This window comes from Ambystoma mexicanum, chromosome 14 (assembly GCF_040938575.1).
Source record: "Ambystoma mexicanum isolate Mex_15411 chromosome 14, UKY_AmexF1_1, whole genome shotgun sequence".
Classification (NCBI taxonomy): domain Eukaryota; kingdom Metazoa; phylum Chordata; class Amphibia; order Caudata; family Ambystomatidae; genus Ambystoma; species Ambystoma mexicanum.
The window spans coordinates 526,821,084-526,849,058 of record NC_090940.1 but is presented as its reverse complement, the minus strand read 5'-3'; positions in this window follow the sequence as shown (position 1 = coordinate 526,849,058).

Genomic DNA, 27,975 nt, shown 5'->3' with positions numbered 1-27,975 from the left:
AGCAGGCCTCCACCCATGTCCAACTCATGTTCCCACCACCCCCACCCCCAGCACTGTGGGGCACCTGCCAGCAGGCCCCCACCCATGTACAACTCATGTTCCACACCCCCCCAACCCCCAGCACTGTGGGGCACCTGCCAGCAGGCCCCCACCCATGTCCAGCAGTGCAGGGGCAACCCTCCACCAGGCCCCCACCCATGTCTCCACCCCCCCACCCCCCCGCAGTGCTGGGGCATCCGCCACCAGGCCCCCACACATGTCCAACTCATGTTCCCCACCACCCCCACCCCCCAGCACTGTGGGGCACCTGCCAGCAGGCCCCCACCCATGTCCAACTCACGTTCCCCACCCCCCCACCCCCCAGCACTGTGGGGCACCTGCCAGCAGGCCCCCACCCCATGTCCAACTCATGTTCCACACCCCCCCCCCAACGCCCAGCACTGTGGGGGTACCTGCCAGCAGGCCCCCACCCATGTCCAACTCATGTTCCCCACCCCCCAGCAGTGCAGGGGCATCCTCCACCAGGCCCCCACCCATGTCTCCCACCACCCCCACCCCCCAGCAGTGCAGGGGCATCCGCCACCAGGCCCCCACCCATGTCCAACTCATGTTCCCACCCCCCCACCACCCAGCACTGTGGGGCACCTGCCAGCAGGCCCCCACCCATGTCCAACTCATGTTCCCCACCACCCCAGCACTGTGGGGCACCTGCCAGCAGGCCCCCACCCATGTCCAACTCATGTTCCCCACCACCCCCATCCCCCAGCACTGTGGGGCACCTGCCAGCAGGCCCCCACCCATGTCCAACTCATGTTCCCCACCCCCCACCCCCCAGCACTGTGGGGCACCTGCCAGCAGGCCCCCACCCATGTCCGACTCATGTTCCCCACCACCCCCACCCCCCAGCACTGTGGGCCACCTGCCAGCAGGCCTCCACCCATGTCCAACTCATGTTCCCCACCACCCCCACCCCCCAGCACTGTGGGGCACCTGCCAGCAGGCCCCCACCCATGTCCAAATCATGTTCCCCACCACCCCCAGCCCCCAGCAGTGCAGGTGCACCCTCCACCAGGCCCCACCCATGTCTCCCACCCCCCACCCCCCAGCAGTGCAGGGGCACCCTCCACCAGGCCCCCACCCATGTCTCCCACCCCCCACCCCCCAGCACTGTGGGGCACCTGCCAGCAGGCCCCCACCCATGACCAGCTCATGTCTCCCACCCCCCCACCCCCAGCAGTGCAGGGGCACCTCCACCAGGCCCCCACCCATGTCTCCAACCCCCCACCCCTCAGCAGTGCAGGGGACCCTCCACCAGGCCCCCACCCATGTCTACCACCCCCCCACCCCCCAGCAGTGCACGGGCACCCTTCACCAGGCCCCCACCCATGTCTCCCACCACCCCCACCCCCAGCAGTGCAGGGGCACCCTCCACCAGGCCCCCCACCCATGTCCAACTTATGTTCCCCACCCCCCAACCCCCCAGCACTGTCGGGCACCTGCCAACAGCCCCCCACCCATGTCCAACTCATGTTCCCCACCACCCCCACCCCCCAGCACTGTGGGGCACCTGCCAGCAGGCCCCCACCCCATGTCCAACTCATGTTCCCCACCCCCCCACCCCCCAGCACTGTGGGGCACCTGCTAGCAGGCCCCCACCCATGTCCAACTCATGTTCCACACCCCCCCAACCCCCAGCACTGTGGGGCACCTGCCAGCAGGCCCCCACCCATGTCCAACTCATGTTCCCCACCTCCCACCCCCCAGCACTGTGGGGCTCCTGCCAGCAGGCCCCACCCATGTCCAACTCATGTTCTCCACCAACCCCACCCCCCCAGGACTGTGGGGCACCTGCCAGCAGGCCCCCACCCATGTCCAACTCATGTTCCCCACCCCCCACCCCCAGCAGTGCAGGGGCACCCTCCACCAGGCCCCACCCATGTCTCCCACCACCCCCACCCCCAGCAGTGCTGGGGCATCCGCCACCAGGCCCCACCCATGTCCAACTCATGTTCCACACCCCCCCCAAAGCCCAGCACTGTGGGGTACCTGCCAGCAGGCCCCCACCCATGTTCAACTCATGTTCCCCACCCCCCAGCAGTGCAGGGGCATCCCTCCACCAGGCCCCCACCCATGTCTCCCACCCCCCACCCCCCCAGCAGTGCAGGGGCATCCGCCACCAGGCCCCCACCCATGTCCAACTCATGTTCCCCCCCCCCATTCCACAGCACTGTGGGGCACCTGCCAGCAGGCCCCCACCCATGTCCAACTCATGTTCCCCACCACCCCCAGCACTGTGGGGCACCTGCCAGCGGCCCCATCCATGTCCAACTCATGTTCCCCACCACCCCCATCCCCCAGCACTGTGGGGCACCTGCCAGCAGGCCCCCACCCATGTCCAACTCATGTTCCCCACCCCCACCCCCCAGCACTGTGGGGCACCTGCCAGCAGGCCCCCCACCCATGTCCAACTCATGTTCCCCACCACCCCCACTCCCCAGCACTGTGGGCCACCTGCCAGCAGGCCTCCACCCATGTCCAACTCATGTTCCCCACCACCCCCACCCCCCAGCACTGTGGGGCACCTGCCAGCAGGCCCCCACCCATGTCCATCTCATGTTCCCCACCCCCCACCCCCAAGCACTGTGGGGCACCTGCTAGCAGGCCCCCACCCATGTACAACTCATGTTCCACACCCCCCCAACCCCCAGCACTGTGGGGCACCTGCCAGCAGGCCCCCACCCATGTCCAACTCATGTTCCCCACCACCCCCACCCCCCAGCACTGTGGGGCACCTGCCAGCAGGCCCCCACCCATGTCCAACTCATGTTCCCCCCCCCACCACCCCCCAGCAGTGCAGGGGCACCCTCCACCAGGCCCCCACCCATGTCTCCCACCACCCCCACCCCCCAGCAGTGCAGGGGCATCCGCCACCAGGCCCCCACACATGTCCAACTCATGTTCCCCACCACCCCCACCCCCCAGCACTGTGGGGCACCTGCCAGCAGGCCCCCACCCATGTCCAATTCACGTTCCCCACCACCCCCACCCCCCAGCACTGTGGGGCTCCTGCCAGCAGGCCCCCACCCATGTCCAACTCATGTTCCCCACCCCCCCACCCCCAGCACTGTGGGGCACCTGCTAGCAGGCCCCCACCCATGTCCAACTCATGTTCCACACCCCCCCAACCCCCAGCACTGTGGGGCACCTGCCCAGCAGGCCCCCACCCATGTCCAACTCATGTTCCCCACCTCCCCACCCCCCAGCACTGTGGGGCACCTGCCAGCAGGCCCCCACCCATGTCCAACTCATGTTTCTCCACCAACCCCACCCCCCAGGACTGTGGGGCACCTGCCAGCAGGCCCCCACCCATGTCCAACTCATGTTCCCCACCCCCCACCCCCAGCAGTGCAGGGGCACCCTCCACCAGGCCCCACCCATGTCTCCCACCACCCCCACCCCCAGCAGTGCTGGGGCATCCGCCACCAGGCCCCCACCCATGTCCAACTCATGTTCCCCCACCACCCCCCACCCCCCAGCACTGTGGGGCACCTGACAGCAGGCCCCCACCCATGTCCAACTCACGTTCCCCACCCCCCACCCCCCAGCACTGTGGGGCACCTGCCAGCAGGCCCCCACCCATGTCCAACTCATGTTCCACACCCCCCCAACGCCAGCACTGTGGGGTACCTGCCAGCAGGCCCCCACCCATGTCCAACTCATGTTCCCCACCCCCAGCAGTGCAGGGGCATCCTCCACCAGGCCCCCACCCATGTCTCCCACCACCCCCACCCCCCAGCAGTGCAGGGGCATCCGCCACCAGGCCCCCACCCATGTCCAACTCATGTTCCCCACCCCCCACCCCCCAGCACTGTGGGGCACCTGCCAGCAGGCCCCCACCCATGTCCAACTCATGTTCCCCACCCCCCCAACCCCCAGCACTGTGGGGCACCTGCCAGCAGGCCCCCACCCATGTCCAACTCATGTTCCCCACCCCCCCCACCCCCAGCACTGTGGGGCACCTGCCAGCAGGCCCCCACCCATGTCCAACTCATGTTCCCCACCACCCCCACCCCCAGCACTGTGGGGCACCTGCCAGCAGGCCCCCACCCATGTCCAACTCATGTTCCCCACACCCCCACCCCCCAGCACTGTGGGGCACCTGCCAGCAGGCCCCCACCCATGTCCAACTCATGTTCCCACCACCTCCACCCCCCAGCACTGTGGGGCACCTGCCAGCAGGCCTCCACCCATGTCCAACTCATGTTCCCCACCACCCCCCCCCCAGCACTGTGGGGCACCTGCCAGCAGGCCCCCACCCATGTCCAAATCATGTTCCCCACCACCCCCAGCCCCCAGCAGTGCAGGTGCACCCTCCACCAGGCCCCACCCATGTCTCCCACCCCCACCCCCCAGCAGTGCAGGGCACCCTCCACCAAGCCCCCACCCATGTCTCCCTCCCCCCACCCCCAGCACTGTGGGGCACCTGCCAGCAGGCCCCGACCCATGTCTCCACCCCCACCCACCCCCAGCAGTGCAGGGGCAAGCCTCCACCAGGCCCCCACCCATGTCTCCCACCCCCCACCCCCCAGCAGTGCAGGGGCACCCTCCACCAGGCCCCAACCCATGTTTCCCACCCCCACCCCCCAGCACTGTGGGGCACCTGCCAGCAAGCCCCCACCCATGTCCAACTCATGTTCCCCCCCCACACCCCAGCACTGTGGGGCACCTGCCAGCAGGCCCCCACCCATGTCCAACTCATGTTCCCCACCCCCCCCACCCCCAGCACTGTGGGGCACCTGCCAGCAGGCCCCCACCCATGTCCAACTCATGTTCCCCACCACCCCCACCCCCCAGCACAGTGGGGCACCAGCCAGCAGGCCCACACTCATGTCCAACTCATGTTCCCCACCCCGCCACCCCCCAGCACTGTGGGGCACCTGCCAGCAGGCCCCCACCCATGTCCAACTCATGTTCCCCACCACCCCCAGCACTGTGGGGCACCTGCCAGCAGGCCCCCATCCATGTCCAACTCATGTTCCCCACCACCCCCATCCCCCAGCACTGTGGGGCACCTGCCAGCAGGCCCCCACCCATGTCCAACTCATGTTCCCCACCCCCACCCCCCAGCACTGTGGGGCACCTGCCAGCAGGCCCCCACCCATGTCCAACTCATGTTCCCCACCACCCCCACCCCCCAGCACTGTGGGCCACCTGCCAGCAGGCCTCCACCCATGTCCAACTCATGTTCCCCACCACCCCCACCCCCCAGCACTGTGGGGCACCTGCCAGCAGGCCCCCACCCATGTCCAACTCATGTTCCCCACCCCCCCACCCCCCAGCACTGTGGGGCACCTGCTAGCAGGCCCCCACCCATGTACAACTCATGTTCCACACCCCCCCAACCCCCAGCACTGTGGGGCACCTGCCAGCAGGCCCCCACCCATGTCCAACTCATGTTCCCCACCACCCCCACCCCCCAGCACTGTGGGGCACCTGCCAGCAGGCCCCCACCCATGTCCAACTCATGTTCCCCACCCCACCACCCCCCAGCAGTGCAAGGGCACCCTCCACCAGGCCCCCACCCATGTCTCCCACCACCCCCACCCCCCGCAGTGCAGGGGCATCCGCCACCAGGCCCCCACACATGTCCAACTCATGTTCCCCACCACCCCCACCCCCCAGCACTGTGGGGCACCTGCCAGCAGGCCCCCACCCATGTCCAACTCACGTTCCCCACCCCACCACCCCCCAGCACTGTGGGGCACCTGCCAGCAGGACCCCAACCATGTCCAACTCATGTTCCACACCCCCCCCCCCAACGCCCAGCACTGTGGGGCACCTGCCAGCAGGCCCCCACCCATGTACAACTCATGTTGCCCACCCCCCCCACCCCCAGCACTGTGGGGCACCTGCCAGCAGGCCCCCACCCATGTCCAACTCATGTTCCCCACCCCCCCACCCCCCAGCACTGTGGGGCACCTGCCAGTAGGCCCCCACCCATGTCCAACGCATGTCTCCCACCCTCCCCCCACCCCCAGCAGTGCAGGGGCACCCTCCACCAGGCCCCCACCCATGTCTCCCACCCCCCCACCGCCCAGCAGTGCAGGGGCACCCTTCACCAGGCCCCGACCCATGTCTCCCACCACCCCCACCCCCCAGCAGTGCAGGGGCACCCTCCACCAGGCCCCCACCCATGTCTCCCACCCCCCGACCCCCCAGCACTGTGGGGCACCTGCCAGCAGGCCCCCACCCATGTCCAACTCATGTTCCCTACCCCCCCACCCCCCAGCACTGTGGGGCACCTGCCAGCAGGCCCCCACCCATGTCCAACTCATGTTCCCCACCACCCCCACCCCCCAGCACTGTGGGGCACCTGCCAGCAGGACCCCACCCATGTCCAACTCATGTTCCCCACCCTCCCACCCCCAGCACTGTGGGGCACCTGCCAGCAGGCCCCCACCCATGTCCAACTCATGTTCCCCACCACCCCCACCCCCCAGCACTGTGGGGCACCTGCCAGCAGGCCCCCACCCATGTCCAACTCATGTTCCCCACCCCCCACCCCCCAGCACTGTGGGGCACCTGCCAGCAGGCCCCCACCCATGTCCAACTCATGTTCCCCACCACCCACACCCCCCAGCACTGTGGGCCACCTGCCAGCAGGCCTCCACCCATGTCCAACTCATGTTCCCCACCACCCCCACCCCCCAGCACTGTGGGGCACCTGCCAGCAGGCCCCCACCCATGTCCAAATCATGTTCCCCACCACCCCCAGCCCCCAGCAGTGCAGGTGCACCCTCCACCAGGCCCCCACCCATGTCTCCCACCCCCCCACCCCCCAGCAGTGCAGGGGCACCCTCCACCAGGCCCCCACCCATGTCTCCCACCCCCCACCCCCCAGCACTGTGGGGCACCTGCCAGCAGGCCCCCACCCATGTCTCCCACCCCCACCCACCCCCCCAGCAGTGCAGGGGCACCCTCCACCAGGCCCCCACCCCCCAGCAGTGCAGGGGCACCCTCCACCAGGCCCCAACCCATGTTTCCCACCCTCCACCCCCCAGCACTGTGGGGCACCTGCCAGCAGGCCCCCACCCATGTCCAACTCATGTTCCCCCCCACACCCCAGCACTGTGGGGCACCTGCCAGCAGGCCCCCACCCATGTACAACTCATGTTCCCCACCCCCCCACCCCCAGCACTGTGGGGCACCTGCCAGCAGGCCCCCACCCATGTCCAACTCATGTTCCCCACCCCCCCACCCCCCAGCACTGTGGGGCACCTGCCAGTAGGCCCCCACCCATGTCCAACGCATGTCTCCCACCCTCCCCCCACCCCCAGCAGTGCAGGGGCACCCTCCACCAGGCCCCCACCCATGTCTCCCACCCCCCCACCCCCCAGCAGTGCAGGGGCACCCTTCACCAGGCCCCGACCCATGTCTCCCACCACCCCCACCCCCCAGCAGTGCAGGGGCACCCTCCACCAGGCCCCCACCCATGTCTCCCACCCCCCGACCCCCCAGCACTGTGGGGCACCTGCCAGCAGGCCCCCACCCATGTCCAACTCATGTTCCCTACCCCCCCCACCCCCCAGCACTGTGGGGCACCTGCCAGCAGGCCCCCACCCATGTCCAACTCATGTTCCCCACCACCCCCACCCCCCAGCACTGTGGGGCACCTGCCAGCAGGACCCCACCCATGTCCAACTCATGTTCCCCACCCTCCCACCCCCAGCACTGTGGGGCACCTGCCAGCACGCCCCCACCCATGTCCAACTCATGTTCCCCACCACCCCCACCCCCCAGCACTGTGGGGCACCTGCCAGCAGGCCCCACCCATGTCCAACTCATGTTCCACACCCCCCCACCCCCCAGCACTGTGGGGCACCTGCCAGCAGGCCCCCACCCATGTCCAGCTCATGTCTCCCACCCCCCCCCCCCCCACCCCCAGCAGTGCAGGGGCACCCTCCACCAGGCCCCCACCCATGTCTCCAACCCCCCACCCCTCAGCAGTGCAGGGGCACCCTCCACCAGGCCCCCACCCATGTCTCCCACCCCCCCACCCCCCAGCAGTGCAGGGGCACCCTTCACCAGGCCCCCACCCATGTCTCCCACCACCCCCACCCCCCAGCAGTGCAGGGGCACCCTCCACCAGGCCCCCACCCATGTCTCCCACCCCCCGACCCCCCAGCACTGTGGGGCACCTGCCAGCAGGCCCCCACCCATGTCCAACTCATGTTCCCCACCCCCCAACCCCCCAGCACTGTGGGGCACCTGCCAGCAGGCCCCCACCCATGTCCAACTCATGTTCCCCACCCCCCCACCCCCCAGCACTGCGGGGCACCTGCTAGCAGGCCCCCACCAATGTCCAACTCATGTTCCACACCCCCCCAACCCCCAGCACTGTGGGGCACCTGCCAGCAGGCCCCCACCCATGTCCAACTCATGTTCCCCACCTCCCCACCCCCCAGCACTGTGGGGCACCTGCCAGCAGGCCCCCACCCATGTCCAACTCATGTTCTCCACCAACCCCACCCCCCAGGACTGTGGGGCACCTGCCAGCAGGCCCCCACCCATGTCCAACTCATGTTCCCCACCCCCCAGCAGTGCAGGGGCACCCTCCACCAGGTCCCACCCATGTCTCCCACCACCCCCACCCCCCAGCAGTGCTGGGGCATCTGCCACCAGGCCCCCACCCATGTCCAACTCATGTTCCCCACCACCCCCACCCCCCAGCACTGTGGGGCACCTGCCAGCAGGCCCCCACCCATGTCCAACTCACGTTCCCCACCCCCCCCACCCCCCAGCACTGTGGGGCACCTGCCAGCAGGCCCCCACCCATGTCCAACTCATGTTCGACACCCCCCCCCCCAACGCCCAGCACTGTGGGGTACCTGCCAGCAGGCCCCCACCCATGTCCAACTCATGTTCCCCACCCCCCAGCAGTGCAGGGGCATCCTCCACCAGGCCCCCACCCATGTCTCCCACCACCCCCACCCCCCAGCAGTGCAGGGGCATCCGCCACCAGGCCCCCACCCATGTCCAACTCATGTTCCCCACCCCCCACCCCCAGCACTGTGGGGCACCTGCCAACAGGCCCCCACCCATGTCCAACTCATGTTCCCCACCCCCCAGCAGTGCAGGGGCATCCTCCACCAGGCCCCCACCCATGTCTCCCACCACCCCCACCCCCCAGCAGTGCAGGGGCATCCGCCACCAGGCCCCCACCCATGTCCAACTCATGTTCCCCACCCCCCCACCCCCCAGCACTGTGGGGGCACCTGCCAGCAGGCCCCCACCCATGTCCAACTCATGTTCCCCACCCCCCACCCCCCAGCACTGTGGGGCACCTGCCAGCAGGCCCCCACCCATGTCCAACTCATGTTTCCCACCCCCCCACCCCCAGCACTGTGGGGCACCTGCCAGCAGGCCCCCACCCATGTACAACTCATGTTCCATACCCCCCCAACCCCCAGCACTGTGGGGCACCTGCCAGCAGGCCCCCACCCATGTCCAACTCATGTTCCCCACCACCCCCACCCCCCAGCACTGTGGGGCACCTGCCAGCAGGCCCCCACCCATGTCCAACTCATGTTCCCCACCCCACCACCCCCCAGCAGTGCAAGGGCACCCTCCACCAGGCCCCCACCCATGTCTCCCACCACCCCCACCCCCCCGCAGTGCAGGGGCATCCGCCACCAGGCCCCCACACATGTCCAACTCATGTTCCCCACCACCCCCACCCCCCAGCACTGTGGGGCACCTGCCAGCAGGCCCCCACCCATGTCCAACTCACGTTCCCCACCCCACCACCCCCCAGCACTGTGGGGCACCTGCCAGCAGGACCCCACCCATGTCCAACTCATGCTCCACGCCCCCCCCAACGCCCAGCACTGTGGGGTACCTGCCAGCAGGCCCCCACCCATGTCCAACTCATGTTCCCCACCCCCCAGCAGTGCAGGGGCATCCTCCACCAGGCCCCCACCCATGTCTCCCACCACCCCCACCCCCCAGCAGTGCAGGGGCATCCGCCACCAGGCCCCCACCCATGTCCAACTCATGTTCCCCACCCCCCCACCACCCAGCACTGTGGGGCACCTGCCAGCAGGCCCCCACCCATGTCCAACTCATGTTCCCCACCACCCCCAGCACTGTGGGGCACCTGCCAGCAGGCCCCCACCCATGTCCAACTCATGTTCCCCACCACCCCCATCCCCCAGCACTGTGGGGCACCTGCCAGCAGGCCCCCACCCATGTCCAACTCATGTTCCCCACCCCCCACCCCCCAGCACTGTGGGGCACCTGCCAGCAGGCCCCCACCCATGTCCAACTCATGTTCCCCACCACCCACACCCCCCAGCACTGTGGGCCACCTGCCCAGCAGGCCTCCACCCATGTCCAACTCATGTTCCCCACCACCCCCACCCCCCAGCACTGTGGGGCACCTGCCAGCAGGCCCCCACCCATGTCCAAATCATGTTCCCCACCACCCCCAGCCCCCAGCAGTGCAGGTGCACCCTCCACCAGGCCCCCACCCATGTCTCCCACCCCCCCACCCCCCAGCAGTGCAGGGGCACCCTCCACCAGGCCCCCACCCATGTCTCCCACCCCCCACCCCCCAGCACTGTGGGGCACCTGCCAGCAGGCCCCCACCCATGTCTCCCACCCCCACCCACCCCCCCAGCAGTGCAGGGGCACCCTCCACCAGGCCCCCACCCATGTCTCCCACCCCCCACCCCCCAGCAGTGCAGGGGCACCCTCCACCAGGCCCCAACCCATGTTTCCCACCCTCCACCCCCCAGCACTGTGGGGCACCTGCCAGCAGGCCCCCACCCATGTCCAACTCATGTTCCCCCCCACACCCCAGCACTGTGGGGCACCTGCCAGCAGGCCCCCACCCATGTACAACTCATGTTCCCCACCCCCCCACCCCCAGCACTGTGGGGCACCTGCCAGCAGGCCCCCACCCATGTCCAACTCATGTTCCCCACCCCCCACCCCCCAGCACTGTGGGGCACCTGCCAGCAGGCCCCCACCCATGTCCAACTCATGTCTCCCACCCTCCCCCCACCCCCAGCAGTGCAGGGGCACCCTCCACCAGGCCCCCACCCATGTCTCCCACCCCCCCACCCCCCAGCAGTGCAGGGGCACCCTTCACCAGGCCCCCACCCATGTCTCCCACCACCCCCACCCCCCAGCAGTGCAGGGGCACCCTCCACCAGGCCCCCACCCATGTCTCCCACCCCCCGACCCCCCAGCACTGTGGGGCACCTGCCAGCAGGCCCCCACCCATGTCCAACTCATGCTCCCCACCCCCCACCCCCCAGCACTGTGGGGCACCTGCCAGCAGGCCCCCACCCATGTCCAACTCATGTTCCCCACCACCCCCACCCCCCAGCACTGTGGGGCACCTGCCAGCAGGACCCCACCCATGTCCAACTCATGTTCCCCACCCTCCCACCCCCAGCACTGTGGGGCACCTGCCAGCAGGCCCCCACCCATGTCCAACTCATGTTCCCCACCACCCCCACCCCCCAGCACTGTGGGGCACCTGCCAGCAGGCCCCCACCCATGTCCAACTCATGTTCCACACACCCCCACCCCCCAGCACTGTGGGGCACCTGCCAGCAGGCCCCCACCCATGTCCAGCTCATGTCTCCCACCCCCCCCACCCCCAGCAGTGCAGGGGCACCCTCCACCAGGCCCCCACCCATGTCTCCAACCCCCCACCCCTCAGCAGTGCAGGGGCACCCTCCACCAGGCCCCCACCCATGTCTCCCACCCCCCCACCCCCCAGCAGTGCAGGGGCACCCTTCACCAGGCCCCCACCCATGTCTCCCACCACCCCCACCCCCCAGCAGTGCAGGGGCACCCTCCACCAGGCCCCCACCCATGTCTCCCACCCCCGACCCCCCAGCACTGTGGGGCACCTGCCAGCAGGCCCCCACCCATGTCCAACTCATGTTCCCCACCCCCCAACCCCCAGCACTGTCGGGCACCTGCCAGCAGGCCCCCACCCATGTCCAACTCATGTTCCCCACCACCCCCACCCCCCAGCACTGTGGGGCACCTGCCAGCAGGCCCCCACCCATGTCCAACTCATGTTCCCCACCCCCCCACCCCCCAGCACTGCGGGGCACCTGCTAGCAGGCCCCCACCAATGTCCAACTCATGTTCCACACCCCCCCAACCCCCAGCACTGTGGGGCACCTGCCAGCAGGCCCCCACCCATGTCCAACTCATGTTCCCCACCTCCCCACCCCCCAGCACTGTGGGGCACCTGCCAGCAGGCCCCCACCCATGTCCAACTCATGTTCTCCACCAACCCCACCCCCCAGGACTGTGGGGCACCTGCCAGCAGGCCCCCGCCCATGTCCAACTCATGTTCCCCACCCCCCCACCCCCCAGCAGTGCAGGGGCACCCTCCACCAGGCCCCACCCATGTCTCCCACCAACCTCACCCCCCAGCAGTGCTGGGGCATCCGCCACCAGGCCCCCACCCATGTCCAACTCATGTTCCCCACCACCCCCACCCCCCAGCACTGTGGGGCACCTGCCAGCAGGCCCCCACCCATGTCCAACTCACGTTCCCCACCCCCCCACCCCCCAGCACTGTGGGGCACCTGCCAGCAGGCCCCCACCCATGTCCAACTCATGTTCCACACCCCCCCCCAACGCCCAGCACTGTGGGGTACCTGCCAGCAGGCCCCCACCCATGTCCAACTCATGTTCCCCACCCCCCAGCAGTGCAGGGGCATCCTCCACCAGGCCCCCACCCATGTCTCCCACCACCCCCACCCCCCAGCAGTGCAGGGGCATCCGCCACCAGGCCCCCACCCATGTCCAACTCATGTTCCCCACCCCCCCACCCCCCAGCACTGTGGGGCACCTGCCAGCAGGCCCCCACCCATGTCCAACTCATGTTCCCCACCCCCCACCCCCCAGCACTGTGGGGCACCTGCCAGCAGGCCCCCACCCATGTCCAACTCATGTTCCCCACCCCCCAACCCCCAGCACTGTGGGGCACCTGCCAGCAGGCCCCCACCCATGTCCAACTCATGTTCCCCACCACCCCCACCCCCCAGCACTGTGGGGCACCTGCCAGCAGGCCCCACCCATGTCCAACTCATGTTCCCCACCCCCCCACCCCCCAGCAGTGCAGGGGCACCCTCCACCAGGCCCCCACCCATGTCTCCCACCACCCCCACCACCCAGCAGTGCAGGGGCATCTGCCACCAGGCCCCCACCCATGTCCAACTCATGTTCCCCACCACCCCCACCCCCCAGCACTGTGGGGCACCTGCCAGCAGGCCCCCACCCATGTCCAACTCACGTTCCCCACCCCAACACCCCCCAGCACTGTGGGGCACCTGCCAGCAGGCCCCCACCCTTGTCCAACTCATGTTCCCCACCCCCCCACCCCCCAGCAGTGCAGGGGCACCCTCCACCAGGCCCCCACCCATGTATCCCACCCCCCCACCCCGCAGCAGTGCAGGGGCACCCTCCACCAGGCCCCCACCCATGTCTCCCACCACCCCCACCCCCCAGCAGTGCAGGGGCATCCGCCACCAGGCCCCCACCCATGTCCAACTCATGTTCCCCACCACCCCCACCCCCCAGCACTGTGGGGCACCTGCCAGCAGGCCCCCACCCATGTCCAACTCACGTTCCCCACCCCACCACCCCCCAGCACTGTGGGGCACCTGCCAGCAGGCCCCCACCCATGTCCAACTCATGTTCCCCATCCCCCAGGCAGTGCAGGGGCATCCTCCACCAGGCCCCCACCCATGTCTCCCACCACCCCACCCCCCAGCAGTGCAGGGGCATCCGCCACCAGGCCCCCACCCATGTCCAACTAATGTTCCCCACCCCCCAGCATTGTGGGGCACCTGCCAGCAGGCCCCCACCCATGTCCAACTCATGTTCCCCACCACGCCCAGCACTGTGGGGCACCTGCCAGCAGGCCCTCACCCATGTCCAACTCATGTTCCCCACCACCCCCACCCCCCAGCACTGTGTGGCACCTGCCAGCAGGCCCCCACCCATGTCCAACTCATGTCTCCCACCACCCCCACCCCCCCGCAGTGCAGGGGCATCCGCCACCAGGCCCCCACACATGTCCAACTCATGTTCCCCACCACCCCCACCCCCCAGCACTGTGGGGCACCTGCCAGCAGGCCCCCACCCATGTCCAACTCACGTTCCCCACCCCACCACCCCCCAGCACTGTGGGGCACCTGCCAGCAGGACCCCACCCATGTCCAACTCATGTTCCACACCCCCCCCAACGCCCAGCACTGTGGGGTACCTGCCAGCAGGCCCCCACCCATGTCCAACTCATGTTCCCCACCCCCCAGCAGTGCAGGGGCATCCTCCACCAGGCCCCCACCCATGTCTCCCACCACCCCCACCCCCCAGCAGTGCAGGGGCATCCACCACCAGGCCCCCACCCATGTCCAACTCATGTTCCCCACCCCCCCACCACCCAGCACTGTGGGGCACCTGCCAGCAGGCCCCCACCCATGTCCAACTCATGTTCCCCACCACCCCCAGCACTGTGGGGCACCTGCCAGCAGGCCCCCACCCATGTCCAACTCATGTTCCCCACCACCCCCATCCCCCAGCACTGTGGGGCACCTGCCAGCAGGCCCCCACCCATGTCCAACTCATGTTCCCCACCCCCCACCCCCCAGCACTGTGGGGCACCTGCCAGCAGGCCCCCACCCATGTCCAACTCATGTTCCCCACCACCCACACCCCCCAGCACTGTGGGCCACCTGCCAGCAGGCCTCCACCCATGTCCAACTCATGTTCCCCACCACCCCCACCCCCCAGCACTGTGGGGCACCTGCTAGCAGGCCCCCACCCATGTCCAAATCATGTTCCCCACCACCCCCAGCCCCCAGCAGTGCAGGTGCACCCTCCACCAGGCCCCCACCCATGTCTCCCACCCCCCCACCCCCCAGCAGTGCAGGGGCACCCTCCACCAGGCCCCCACCCATGTCTCCCACCACCCACCCCCCAGCACTGTGGGGCACCTGCCAGCAGGCCCCCACCCATGTCTCCCACCCCCACCCACCCCCCCAGCAGTGCAGGGGCACCCTCCACCAGGCCCCCACCCATGTCTCCCACCCCCCACCCCCCAGCAGTGCAGGGGCACCCTCCACCAGGCCCCAACCCATGTTTCCCACCCTCCACCCCCCAGCACTGTGGGGCACCTGCCAGCAGGCCCCCACCCATGTCCAACTCATGTTCCCCCCCACACCCCAGAACTGTGGGGCACCTGCCAGCAGGCCCCCACCCATGTACAACTCATGTTCCCCACCCCCCACCCCCAGCACTGTGGGGCACCTGCCAGCAGGCCCCCACCCATGTCCAACTCATGTTCCCCACCCCCCCACCCCCCAGAACTGTGGGGCACCTGCCAGCAGGCCCCCACCCATGTCCAACTCATGTCTCCCACCCTCCCCCCACCCCCAGCAGTGCAGGGGCACCCTCCACCAGGCCCCCACCCATGTCTCCCACCCCCCCACCCCCCAGCAGTGCAGGGGCACCCTTCACCAGGCCCCCACCCATGTCTCCCACCACCCCCACCCCCCAGCAGTGCAGGGGCACCCTCCACCAGGCCCCCACCCATGTCTCCCACCCCCCGACCCCCCAGCACTGTGGGGCACCTGCCAGCAGGCCCCCACCCATGTCCAACTCATGCTCCCCACCCCCCACCCCCCAGCACTGTGGGGCACCTGCCAGCAGGCCCCCACCCATGTCCAACTCATGTTCCCCACCACCCCCACCCCCCAGCACTGTGGGGCACCTGCCAGCAGGACCCCACCCATGTCCAACTCATGTTCCCCACCCTCCCACCCCCAGCACTGTGGGGCACCTGCCAGCAGGCCCCCACCCATGTCCAACTCATGTTCCCCACCACCCCCACCCCCCAGCACTGTGGGGCACCTGCCAGCAGGCCCCCACCCATGTCCAACTCATGTTCCACACACCCCCACCCCCCAGCACTGTGGGGCACCTGCCAGCAGGCCCCCACCCATGTCCAGCTCATGTCTCCCACCCCCCCACCCCCAGCAGTGCAGGGGCACCCTCCACCAGGCCCCCACCCATGTCTCCAACCCCCCACCCCTCAGCAGTGCAGGGGCACCCTCCACCAGGCCCCCACCCATGTCTCCCACCCCCCCACCCCCCAGCAGTGCAGGGGCACCCTTCACCAGGCCCCCACCCATGTCTCCCACCACCCCCACCCCCCAGCAGTGCAGGGGCACCCTCCACCAGGCCCCCACCCATGTCTCCCACCCCCGACCCCCCAGCACTGTGGGGCACCTGCCAGCAGGCCCCCACCCATGTCCAACTCATGTTCCCCACCCCCCAACCCCCAGCACTGTCGGGCACCTGCCAGCAGGCCCCCACCCATGTCCAACTCATGTTCCCCACCACCCCCACCCCCCAGCACTGTGGGGCACCTGCCAGCAGGCCCCCACCCATGTCCAACTCATGTTCCCCACCCCCCCACCCCCCAGCACTGCGGGGCACCTGCTAGCAGGCCCCCACCAATGTCCAACTCATGTTCCACACCCCCCCAACCCCCAGCACTGTGGGGCACCTGCCAGCAGGCCCCCACCCATGTCCAACTCATGTTCCCCACCTCCCCACCCCCCAGCACTGTGGGGCACCTGCCAGCAGGCCCCCACCCATGTCCAACTCATGTTCTCCACCAACCCCACCCCCCAGGACTGTGGGGCACCTGCCAGCGGGCCCCCACCCATGTCCAACTCATGTTCCCCACCCCCCCACCCCCCAGCAGTGCAGGGGCACCCTCCACCAGGCCCCACCCATGTCTCCCACCACCCCCACCCCCCAGCAGTGCTGGGGCATCCGCCACCAGGCCCCCACCCATGTCCAACTCATGTTCCCCACCACCCCCACCCCCCAGCACTGTGGGGCACCTGCCAGCAGGCCCCCACCCATGTCCAACTCACGTTCCCCACCCCCCCACCCCCCAGCACTGTGGGGACCTGCCAGCAGGCCCCCACCCATGTCCAACTCATGTTCCACACCCCCCCCCAACGCCCAGCACTGTGGGGTACCTGCCAGCAGGCCCCCACCCATGTCCAACTCATGTTCCCCACCCCCCAGCAGTGCAGGGGCATCCTCCACCAGGCCGCCACCCATGTCTCCCACCACCCCCACCCCCCAGCAGTGCAGGGGCATCCGCCACCAGGCCCCCACCCATGTCCAACTCATGTTCCCCACCCCCCCACCCCCCAGCACTGTGGGGCACCTGCCAGCAGGCCCCCACCCATGTCCAACTCATGTTCCCCACCCCCCACCCCCCAGCACTGTGGGGCACCTGCCAGCAGGCCCCCACCCATGTCCAACTCATGTTCCCCACCCCCCCACCCCCAGCACTGTGGGGCACCTGCCAGCAGGCCCCCACCCATGTCCAACTCATGTTCCCCACCACCCCCACCCCCAGCACTGTGGGGCACCTGCCAGCAGGCCCCACCCATGTCCAACTCATGTTCCCCACCCCCCAGCAGTGCAGGGGCACCCTCCACCAGGCCCCCACCCATGTCTCCCACCACCCCCACCACCCAGCAGTGCAGGGGCATCTGCCACCAGGCCCCCACCCATGTCCAACTCATGTTCCCCACCACCCCCACCCCCCAGCACTGTGGGGCACCTGCCAGCAGGCCCCCACCCATGTCCAACTCACGTTCCCCACCCCAACACCCCCCAGCACTGTGGGGCACCTGCCAGCAGGCCCCCACCCTTGTCCAACTCATGTTCCCCACCCCCCCACCCCCCAGCAGTGCAGGGGCACCCTCCACCAGGCCCCCACCCATGTATCCCACCCCCCCACCCCGCAGCAGTGCAGGGGCACCCTCCACCAGGCCCCCACCCATGTCTCCCACCACCCCCACCCCCCAGCAGTGCAGGGGCATCCGCCACCAGGCCCCCACCCATGTCCAACTCATGTTCCCCACCACCCCCACCCCCCAGCACTGTGGGGCACCTGCCAGCAGGCCCCCACCCATGTCCAACTCACGTTCCCCACCCCACCACCCCCCAGCACTGTGGGGCACCTGCCAGCAGGCCCCCACCCATGTCCAACTCATGTTCCCCATCCCCCAGGCAGTGCAGGGGCATCCTCCACCAGGCCCCCACCCATGTCTCCCACCACCCCACCCCCCAGCAGTGCAGGGGCATCCGCCACCAGGCCCCCACCCATGTCCAACTAATGTTCCCCACCCCCCAGCATTGTGGGGCACCTGCCAGCAGGCCCCCACCCATGTCCAACTCATGTTCCCCACCACGCCCAGCACTGTGGGGCACCTGCCAGCAGGCCCCCACCCATGTCCAACTCATGTTCCCCACCACCCCCACCCCCCAGCACTGTGTGGCACCTGCCAGCAGGCCCCCACCCATGTCCAACTCATGTTCCCCACCCCCCCCACCCCCCAGCACTGTGGGGCACCTGCCAGGAGGCCCCCACTCATGTCCAACTCATGTTCCCCACCACCCCCACCCCCCAGCACTGTGGGCCACCTGCCAGCAGGCCTCCACCCATGTCCAACTCATGTTCCCCACCACCCCCACCCCCCAGCACTGTGGGGCACCTGCCAGCAGGCCCCCACCCATGTCCAAATCATGTTCCCCACCACCCCCAGCAGTGCAGGTGCACCCTCCACCAGGCGCCCACCCATGTCTCACACCCCCCCACCCCCCAGCAGTGCAGGGGCACCCTCCACCAGGCCCCCACCCATGTCTCCCACCCCCCACCCCCCAGCACTGTGGGGCACCTGCCAGCAGGCCCCCACCCATGTCCAACTCATGTTCCCCACCACCCCCACCCCCCAGCTCTGTGGGGCACCTGCCAGCAGGCCCCCACCCATGTCCAACTAATGTTCCCCACCCCCCCACCCCCCAGCACTGTGGGGCACCTGCCAGCAGGCCCCCACCCATGTCCAACTCATGTTCCACCCCCCACCCCCCAGCACTGTGGGGCACCTGCCAGCAGGCCCCCACCCATGTCCAACTCATGTTCCCCACCCCCCCACCCCCAGCACTGTGGGGCACCTGCCAGCAGGCCCCCACCCATGTCCAACTCATGTTCCCCACCTCCCCACCCCCCAGCACTGTGGGGCACCTGCCAGCAGGCCCCCACCCATGTCCAACTCATGTTCCCCACCCCCCACCCCCCAGCACTGTGGGGCACCTGCCAGCAGGCCCCCACCCATGTCCAACTCATGTTCCCCACCACCCCCCAGCACAGTGGGGCACCTGCCAGCAGGCCTCCACCCATGTCCAACTCATGTTCCCCACCACCCCCACCCCCCAGCACTGTGGGGCACCTGCCAGCAGGCCCCACCCATGTCCAACTCATGTTCCCCACCCCCCCACCCCCCAGCAGTGCAGGGGCACCCTCCACCAGGCCCCCACCCATGTCTCCCACCACCCCCACCCCCCAGCAGTGCAGGGGCATCCGCCACCAGGCCCCCACCCATGTCCAACTCATGTTCCCCACCACCCCCACCCCCCAGCACTGTGGGGCACCTGCCAGCAGGCCCCCACCCATGTCCAACTCACGTTCCCCACCCCACCACCCCCCAGCACTGTGGGGCACCTGCCAGCAGGCCCCCACCCTTGTCCAACTCATGTTCCCCACCCCCCCACCCCCCAGCAGTGCAGGGGCACCCTCCACCAGGCCCCCACCCATGTCTCCCACCCCCCCCACCCCCCAGCAGTGCAGGGGCACCCTCCACCAGGCCCCCACCCATGTCTCCCACCACCCCCACCCCCCAGCAGTGCAGGGGCATCCGCCACCAGGCCCCCACCCATGTCCAACTCATGTTCCCCACCACCCCCACCCCCCAGCACTGTGGGGCACCTGCCAGCAGGCCCCCACCCATGTCCAACTCACGTTCCCCACCCCACCACCCCCCAGCACTGTGGGGCACCTGCCAGCAGGCCCCCACCCATGTCCAACTCATGTTCCCCATCCCCCAGGCAGTGCAGGGGCATCCTCCACCAGGCCCCCACCCATGTCTCCCACCACCCCACCCCCCAGCAGTGCAGGGGCATCCGCCACCAGGCCCCCACCCATGTCCAACTAATGTTCCCCACCCCCCCACCCCCCAGCACTGTGGGGCACCTGCCAGCAGGCCCCCACCCATGTCCAACTCATGTTCCCCACCACGCCCAGCACTGTGGGGCACCTGCCAGCAGGCCCCCACCCATGTCCAACTCATGTTCCCCACCACCCCCACCCCCCAGCACTGTGGGGCACCTGCCAGCAGGCCCCCACCCATGTCCAACTCATGTTCCCCACCCCCCCACCCCCCAGCACTGTGGGGCACCTGCCAGCAGGCCCCCACCCATGTCCAACTCATGTTCCCCACCACCCCCACCCCCAGCACTGTGGGCCACCTGCCAGCAGGCCTCCACCCATGTCCAACTCATGTTCCCCACCACCCCCACCCCCCAGCACTGTGGGGCACCTGCCAGCAGGCCCCCACCCATGTCCAAATCATGTTCCCCACCACCCCCAGCCCCCAGCAGTGCAGGTGCACCCTCCACCAGGCCCCCACCCATGTCTCACACCCCCCCACCCCCCAGCAGTGCAGGGGCACCCTCCACCAGGCCCCCACCCATGTCTCCCACCCCCCACCCCCCAGCACTGTGGGGCACCTGCCAGCAGGCCCCCACCCATGTCCAACTCATGTTCCCCACCACCCCCACCCCCCAGCTCTGTGGGGCACCTGCCAGCAGGCCCCCACCCATGTCCAACTCATGTTCCCCACCCCCTCACCCCCCAGCACTGTGGGGCACCTGCCAGCAGGGCCCCACCCATGTCCAACTCATGTTCCACCCCCCACCCGCCAGCACTGTGGGGCACCTGCCAGCAGGCCCCCACCCATGTCCAACTCATGTTCCCCACCCCCCCACCCCCAGCACTGTGGGGCACCTGCCAGCAGGCCCCCACCCATGTCCAACTCATGTTCCCCACCACCCCCACCCCCCAGCACTGTGGGGCACCTGCCAGCAGGCCCCCACACATGTCCAACTCATGTTCCCCACCCCCCACCCCCCAGCACTGTGGGGCACCTGCCAGCAGGCCCCCACCCATGTCCAACTCACGTTCCCCACCACCCCCAGCACTGTGGGGCACCTGCCAGCAGGCCTACACCCATGTCCAACTCATGTTCCCCACCACCCCCACCCCCCAGCACTGTGGGGCACCTGCCAGCAGGACCCACCCATGTCCAACTCATGTTCCCCACCCCCCCACCCCCCAGCAGTGCAGGGGCACCCTCCACCAGGCCCCCACCCATGTCTCCCACCACCCCCACCCCCCAGCAGTGCAGGGGCATCCGCCACCAGGCCCCCACCCATGTCCAACTCATGTTCCCCACCACCCCCACCCCCCAGCACTGTGGGGCACCTGCCAGCAGGCCCCCACCCATGTTCAACTCACGTTCCCCACCCCACCACCCCCCAGCACTGTGGGGCACCTGCCAGCAGGCCCCCACCCTTGTCCAACTCATGTTCCCCACCCCCCCACCCCCCTGCAGTGCAGGGGCACCCTCCACCAGGCCCCCACCCATGTCTCCCACCCCCCCACCCCCCAGCAGTGCAGGGGCACCCTCCACCAGGCCCCCACCCATGTCTCCCACCACCCCCACCCCCCAGCAGTGCAGGGGCATCCGCCACCAGGACCCCACCCATGTCCAACTCATGTTCCCCACCACCCCCACCCCCCAGCACTGTGGGGCACCTGCCAGCAGGCCCCCACCCATGTCCAACTCACGTTCCCCACCCCACCACCCCCCAGCACTGTGGGGCACCTGCCAGCAGGCCCCCACCCATGTCCAACTCATGTTCCCCACCCCCCAGGCAGTGCAGGGGGCATCCTCCACCAGGCCCCCACCCATGTCTCCCACCACCCCCACCCCCCAGCAGTGCAGGGGCATCCGCCACCAGGCCCCCACCCATGTCCAACTCATGTTCCCCACCCCCCACCCCCCAGCACTGTGGGGCACCTGCCAGCAGGCCCCCACCCATGTCCAACTCATGTTCCCCACCACCCCCAGCACTGTGGGGCACCTGCCAGCAGGCCCCCACCCATGTCCAACTCATGTTCCCCACCACCCCTACCCCCCAGCACTGTGGGGCACCTGCCAGCAGGCCCCCACCCATGTCCAACTCATGTTCCCCACCCCCCCACCCCCCAGCACTGTGGGGCACCTGCCAGCAGGCCCCCACCCATGTCCAACTCATGTTCCCCACCACCCCCACCCCCCAGCACTGTGGGCCACCTGCCAGCAGGCCTCCACCCATGTCCAACTCATGTTCCCCACCACCCCCACCCCCCAGCACTGTGGGGCACCTGCCAGCAGGCCCCCACCCATGTCCAAATCATGTTCCCCACCACCCCCAGCCCCCAGCAGTGCAGGTGCACCCTCCACCAGGCCCCCACCCATGTCTCACACCCCCCCCACCCCCCAGCAGTGCAGGGGCACCCTCCACCAGGCCCCCACCCATGTCTCCCACCCCCCACCCACCAGCACTGTGGGGCACCTGCCAGCAGGCCCCCACCCATGTCCAACTCATGTTCCCCACCACCCCCACCCCCCAGCTCTGTGGGGCACCTGCAAGCAGGCCCCCACCCATGTCCAACTCATATTCCCCACCCCCCCACCCCCCAGCACTGTGGGGCACCTGCCAGCAGGCCCCCACCCATGTCCAACTCATGTTCCACCCCCCACCCCCCAGCACTGTGGGGCACCTGCCAGCAGGCCCCCACCCATGTCCAACTCATGTTCCCCACCCCCCCCCACCCCCAGCACTGTGGGGCACCTGCCAGCAGGCCCCCACCCATGTCCAACTCATGTTCCCCACCACCCCCACCCCCCAGCACTGTGGGGCACCTGCCAGCAGGCCCCCACCCATGTCCAACTCATGTTCCCCACCCCCCACCCCCCAGCACTGTGGGGCACCTGCCAGCAGGCCCCCACCCATGTCCAACTCATGTTCCCCACCACCCCCCAGCACTGTGGGGCACCTGCCAGCAGGCCTCCACCCATGTCCAACTCATGTTCCCCACCCCCCACCCCCCAGCACTGTGGGGCACCTGCCAGCAGGCCCCCACCCATGTCCAACTCATGTTCCCCACCACCCCCCAGCACTGTGGGGCACCTGCCAGCAGGCCCCCACCCATGTCCAACTCATGTTCCACACCCCCCCCAACGCCCAGCACTGTGGGGTACCTGCCAGCAGGCCCCCACCCATGTCCAACTCATGTTCCCCACCCCCCAGCAGTGCAGGGGCATCCTCCACCAGGCCCCCACCCATGTCTCCCACCACCCCCACCCCCCAGCAGTGCAGGGGCATCCGCCACCAGGCCCCCACCCATGTCCAACTCATGTTCCCCACCCCCCACCCCCCAGCACTGTGGGGCACCTGCCAGCAGACCCCCACCCATGTCCAACTCATGTTCCCCACCCCCCCCACCCCCAGCACTGTGGGGCACCTGCCAGCAGACCCCCACCCATGTCCAACTCATGTTCCCCACCCCCCCCACCCCAGCACTGTGGGGCACCTGCCAGCAGGCCCCCACCCATGTCCAACTCATGTTCTCCACCAACCCCACCCCCCAGGACTGTGGGGCACCTGCCAGCAGGCCCCCACCTATGTCCAACTCATGTTCCCCACCCCCCCACCCCCCAGCAGTGCAGGGGCACCCTCCACCAGGCCCCACCCATGTCTCCCACCACCCCCACCCCCCAGCAGTGCTGGGGCATCCGCCACCAGGCCCCCACCCATGTCCAACTCATGTTCCCCACCACCCCCACCCCCCAGCACTGTGGGGTACCTGCCAGCAGGCCCCCACCCATGTCCAACTCACGTTCCCCACCCCCCCACCCCCCAGCACTGTGGGGCACCTGCCAGCAGGCCCCCACCCATGTCCAACTCATGTTCCACCCCCCCCCAACGCCCAGCACTGTGGGGTACCTGCCAGCAGGCCCCCACCCATGTCCAACTCATGTTCCCCACCCCCCAGCAGTGCAGGGGCATCCTCCACCATGCCCCCACCCATGTCTCCCACCACCCCCACCCCCCAGCAGTGCAGGGGCATCCGCCACCAGGCCCCCACCCATGTCCAACTCATGTTCCCCACCCCCCACCCCCCAGCACTGTGGGGCACCTGCCAGCAGGCCCCCACCCATGTCCAACTCATGTTCCCCACCCCCCACCCCCCAGCACTGTGGGGCACCTGCCAGCAGGCCCCCACCCATGTCCAACTCATGTTCCCCACCCCCCCACCCCCAGCACTGTGGGGCACTTGCCAGCAGGCCCCCACCCATGTCCAACTCATGTTCCCCACCACCCCCACCCCCCAGCACTGTGGGGCACCTGCCAGCAGGCCCCCACCCATGTCCAACTCATGTTCCCCACACCCCCCACCCCCCAGCACTGTGGGGCACCTGCCAGCAGGCCCCCACCCATGTCCAACTCATGTTCCCCACCACCCCCACCCCCCAGCACTGTGGGGCACCTGCCAGCAGGCCTCCACCCATGTCCAACTCATGTTCCCCACCACCCCCACCCCCCAGCACGGTGGGGCACCTGCCAGCAGGCCCCCACCCATGTCCAAATCATGTTCCCCACCACCCCCAGCCCCCAGCAGTGCAGGTGCACCCTCCAGCAGGCCCCCACCCATGTCTCCCACCCCCCACCCCCCAGCAGTGCAGGGGCACCCTCCACCAAGCCCCCACCCATGTCTCCCTCCCCCCACCCCTAGCACTGTGGGGCACCTGCCAGCAGGCCCCCACCCATGTCTCCCACCCCCACCCACCCCCCAGCAGTGCAGGGGCACCCTCCACCAGGCCCCCACCCATGTCTCCCACCCCCCCACCCCCCAGCAGTGCAGGGGCACCCTCCACCAGGCCCCAACCCATGTTTCCCACCCCCCACCCCCCAGCACTGTGGGGCACCTGCCAGCAGGCCCCCACCCATGTCCAACTCATGTTCCCCCCCCACACCCCAGCACTGTGGGGCACCTGCCAGCAGGCCCCCACCCATGTCCAACTCATGTTCCCCACCCCCCCCACCCCCAGCACTGTGGGGCACCTGCCAGCAGGCCCCCACCCATGTCCAACTCATGTTCCCCACCACCCCCACCCCCCAGCACAGTGGGGCACCAGCCAGCAGGCCCACACTCATGTCCAACTCATGTTCCCCACCCCCCCACCCCCCAGCACTGTGGGGCACCTGCCAGCAGGCCCCCACCCATGTCCAACTCATGTTCCCCACCACCCCCAGCACTGTGGGGCACCTGCCAGGAGGCCCCCATCCATGTCCAACTCATGTTCCCCACCACCCCCATCCCCCAGCACTGTGGGGCACCTGCCAGCAGGCCCCCACCCATGTCCAACTCATGTTCCCCACCCCCACCCCCCAGCACTGTGGGGCACCTGCCAGCAGGCCCCCACCCATGTCCAACTCATGTTCCCCACCACCCCCACCCCCCAGCACTGTGGGCCACCTGCCAGCAGGCCTCCACCCATGTCCAACTCATGTTCCCCACCACCCCCACCCCCCAGCACTGTGGGGCACCTGCCAGCAGGCCCCCACCCATGTACAACTCATGTTCCACACCCCCCCAACCCCCAGCACTGTGGGGCACCTGCCAGCAGGCCCCCACCCATGTCCAGCAGTGCAGGGGCACCCTCCACCAGGCCCCCACCCATGTCTCCCACCCCCCCACCCCCCCGCAGTGCAGGGGCATCCGCCACCAGGCCCCCACACATGTCCAACTCATGTTCCCCACCACCCCCACCCCCCAGCACTGTGGGGCACCTGCCAGCAGGCCCCCACCCATGTCCAACTCACGTTCCCCACCCCCCCACCCCCCAGCACTGTGGGGCACCTGCCAGCAGGCCCCCACCCATGTCCAACTCATGTTCCACACCCCCCCCCCCAACGCCCAGCACTGTGGGGTACCTGCCAGCAGGCCCCCACCCATGTCCAACTCATGTTCCCCACCCCCCAGCAGTGCAGGGGCATCCTCCACCAGGCCCCCACCCATGTCTCCCACCACCCCCACCCCCCAGCAGTGCAGGGGCATCCGCCACCAGGCCCCCACCCATGTCCAACTCATGTTCCCCACCCCCCCCACCACCCAGCACTGTGGGGCACCTGCCAGCAGGCCCCCACCCATGTCCAACTCATGTTCCCCACCACCCCCAGCACTGTGGGGCACCTGCCAGCAGGCCCCCACCCATGTCCAACTCATGTTCCCCACCACCCCCATCCCCCAGCACTGTGGGGCACCTGCCAGCAGGCCCCCACCCATGTCCAACTCATGTTCCCCACCCCCCACCCCCCAGCACTGTGGGGCACCTGCCAGCAGGCCCCCACCCATGTCCGACTCATGTTCCCCACCACCCCACCCCCCAGCACTGTGGGCCACCTGCCAGCAGGCCTCCACCCATGTCCAACTCATGTTCCCCACCACCCCCACCCCCCAGCACTGTGGGGCACCTGCCAGCAGGCCCCCACCCATGTCCAAATCATGTTCCCCACCACCCCCAGCCCCCAGCAGTGCAGGTGCACCCTCCACCAGGCCCCCACCCATGTCTCCCACCCCCCCACCCCCCAGCAGTGCAGGGGCACCCTCCACCAGGCCCCCACCCATGTCTCCCACCCCCCACCCCCCAGCACTGTGGGGCACCTGCCAGCAGGCCCCCACCCATGTCCAGCTCATGTCTCCCACCCCCCCCACCCCCAGCAGTGCAGGGGCACCCTCCACCAGGCCCCCACCCATGTCTCCAACCCCCCACCCCTCAGCAGTGCAGGGGGACCCTCCACCAGGCCCCCACCCATGTCTACCACCCCCCCACCCCCCAGCAGTGCACGGGCACCCTTCACCAGGCCCCCACCCATGTCTCCCACCACCCCCACCCCCCAGCAGTGCAGGGGCACCCTCCACCAGGCCCCCACCCATGTCCAACTTATGTTCCCCACCCCCCAACCCCCCAGCACTGTCGGGCACCTGCCAACAGGCCCCCACCCATGTCCAACTCATGTTCCCCACCACCCCCACCCCCCAGCACTGTGGGGCACCTGCCAGCAGGCCCCCACCCATGTCCAACTCATGTTCCCCACCCCCCCACCCCCCAGCACTGTGGGGCACCTGCTAGCAGGCCCCCACCCATGTCCAACTCATGTTCCACACCCCCCCAACCCCCAGCACTGTGGGGCACCTGCCAGCAGGCCCCCACCCATGTCCAACTCATGTTCCCCACCTCCCCACCCCCCAGCACTGTGGGGCACCTGCCAGCAGGCCCCCACCCATGTCCAACTCATGTTCTCCACCAACCCCACCCCCCAGGACTGTGGGGCACCTGCCAGCAGGCCCCCACCCATGTCCAACTCATGTTCCCCCCACCCCCCAGCAGTGCAGGGGCACCCTCCACCAGGCCCCACCCATGTCTCCCACCACCCCCACCCCCAGCAGTGCTGGGGCATCCGCCACCAGGCCCCCACCCATGTCCAACTCATGTTCCACACCCCCCCCAAAGCCCAGCACTGTGGGGTACCTGCCAGCAGGCCCCCACCCATGTTCAACTCATGTTCCCCACCCCCCAGCAGTGCAGGGGCATCCTCCACCAGGCCCCCACCCATGTCTCCCACCCCCCCACCCCCAGCAGTGCAGGGGCATCCGCCACCAGGCCCCCACCCATGTCCAACTCATGTTCCCCCCCCCCATTCCACAGCACTGTGGGGCACCTGCCAGCAGGCCCCCACCCATGTCCAACTCATGTTCCCCACCACCCCCAGCACTGTGGGGCACCTGCCAGCAGGCCCCCATCCATGTCCAACTCATGTTCCCCACCACCCCCATCCCCCAGCACTGTGGGCACCTGCCAGCAGGCCCCCACCCATGTCCAACTCATGTTCCCCACC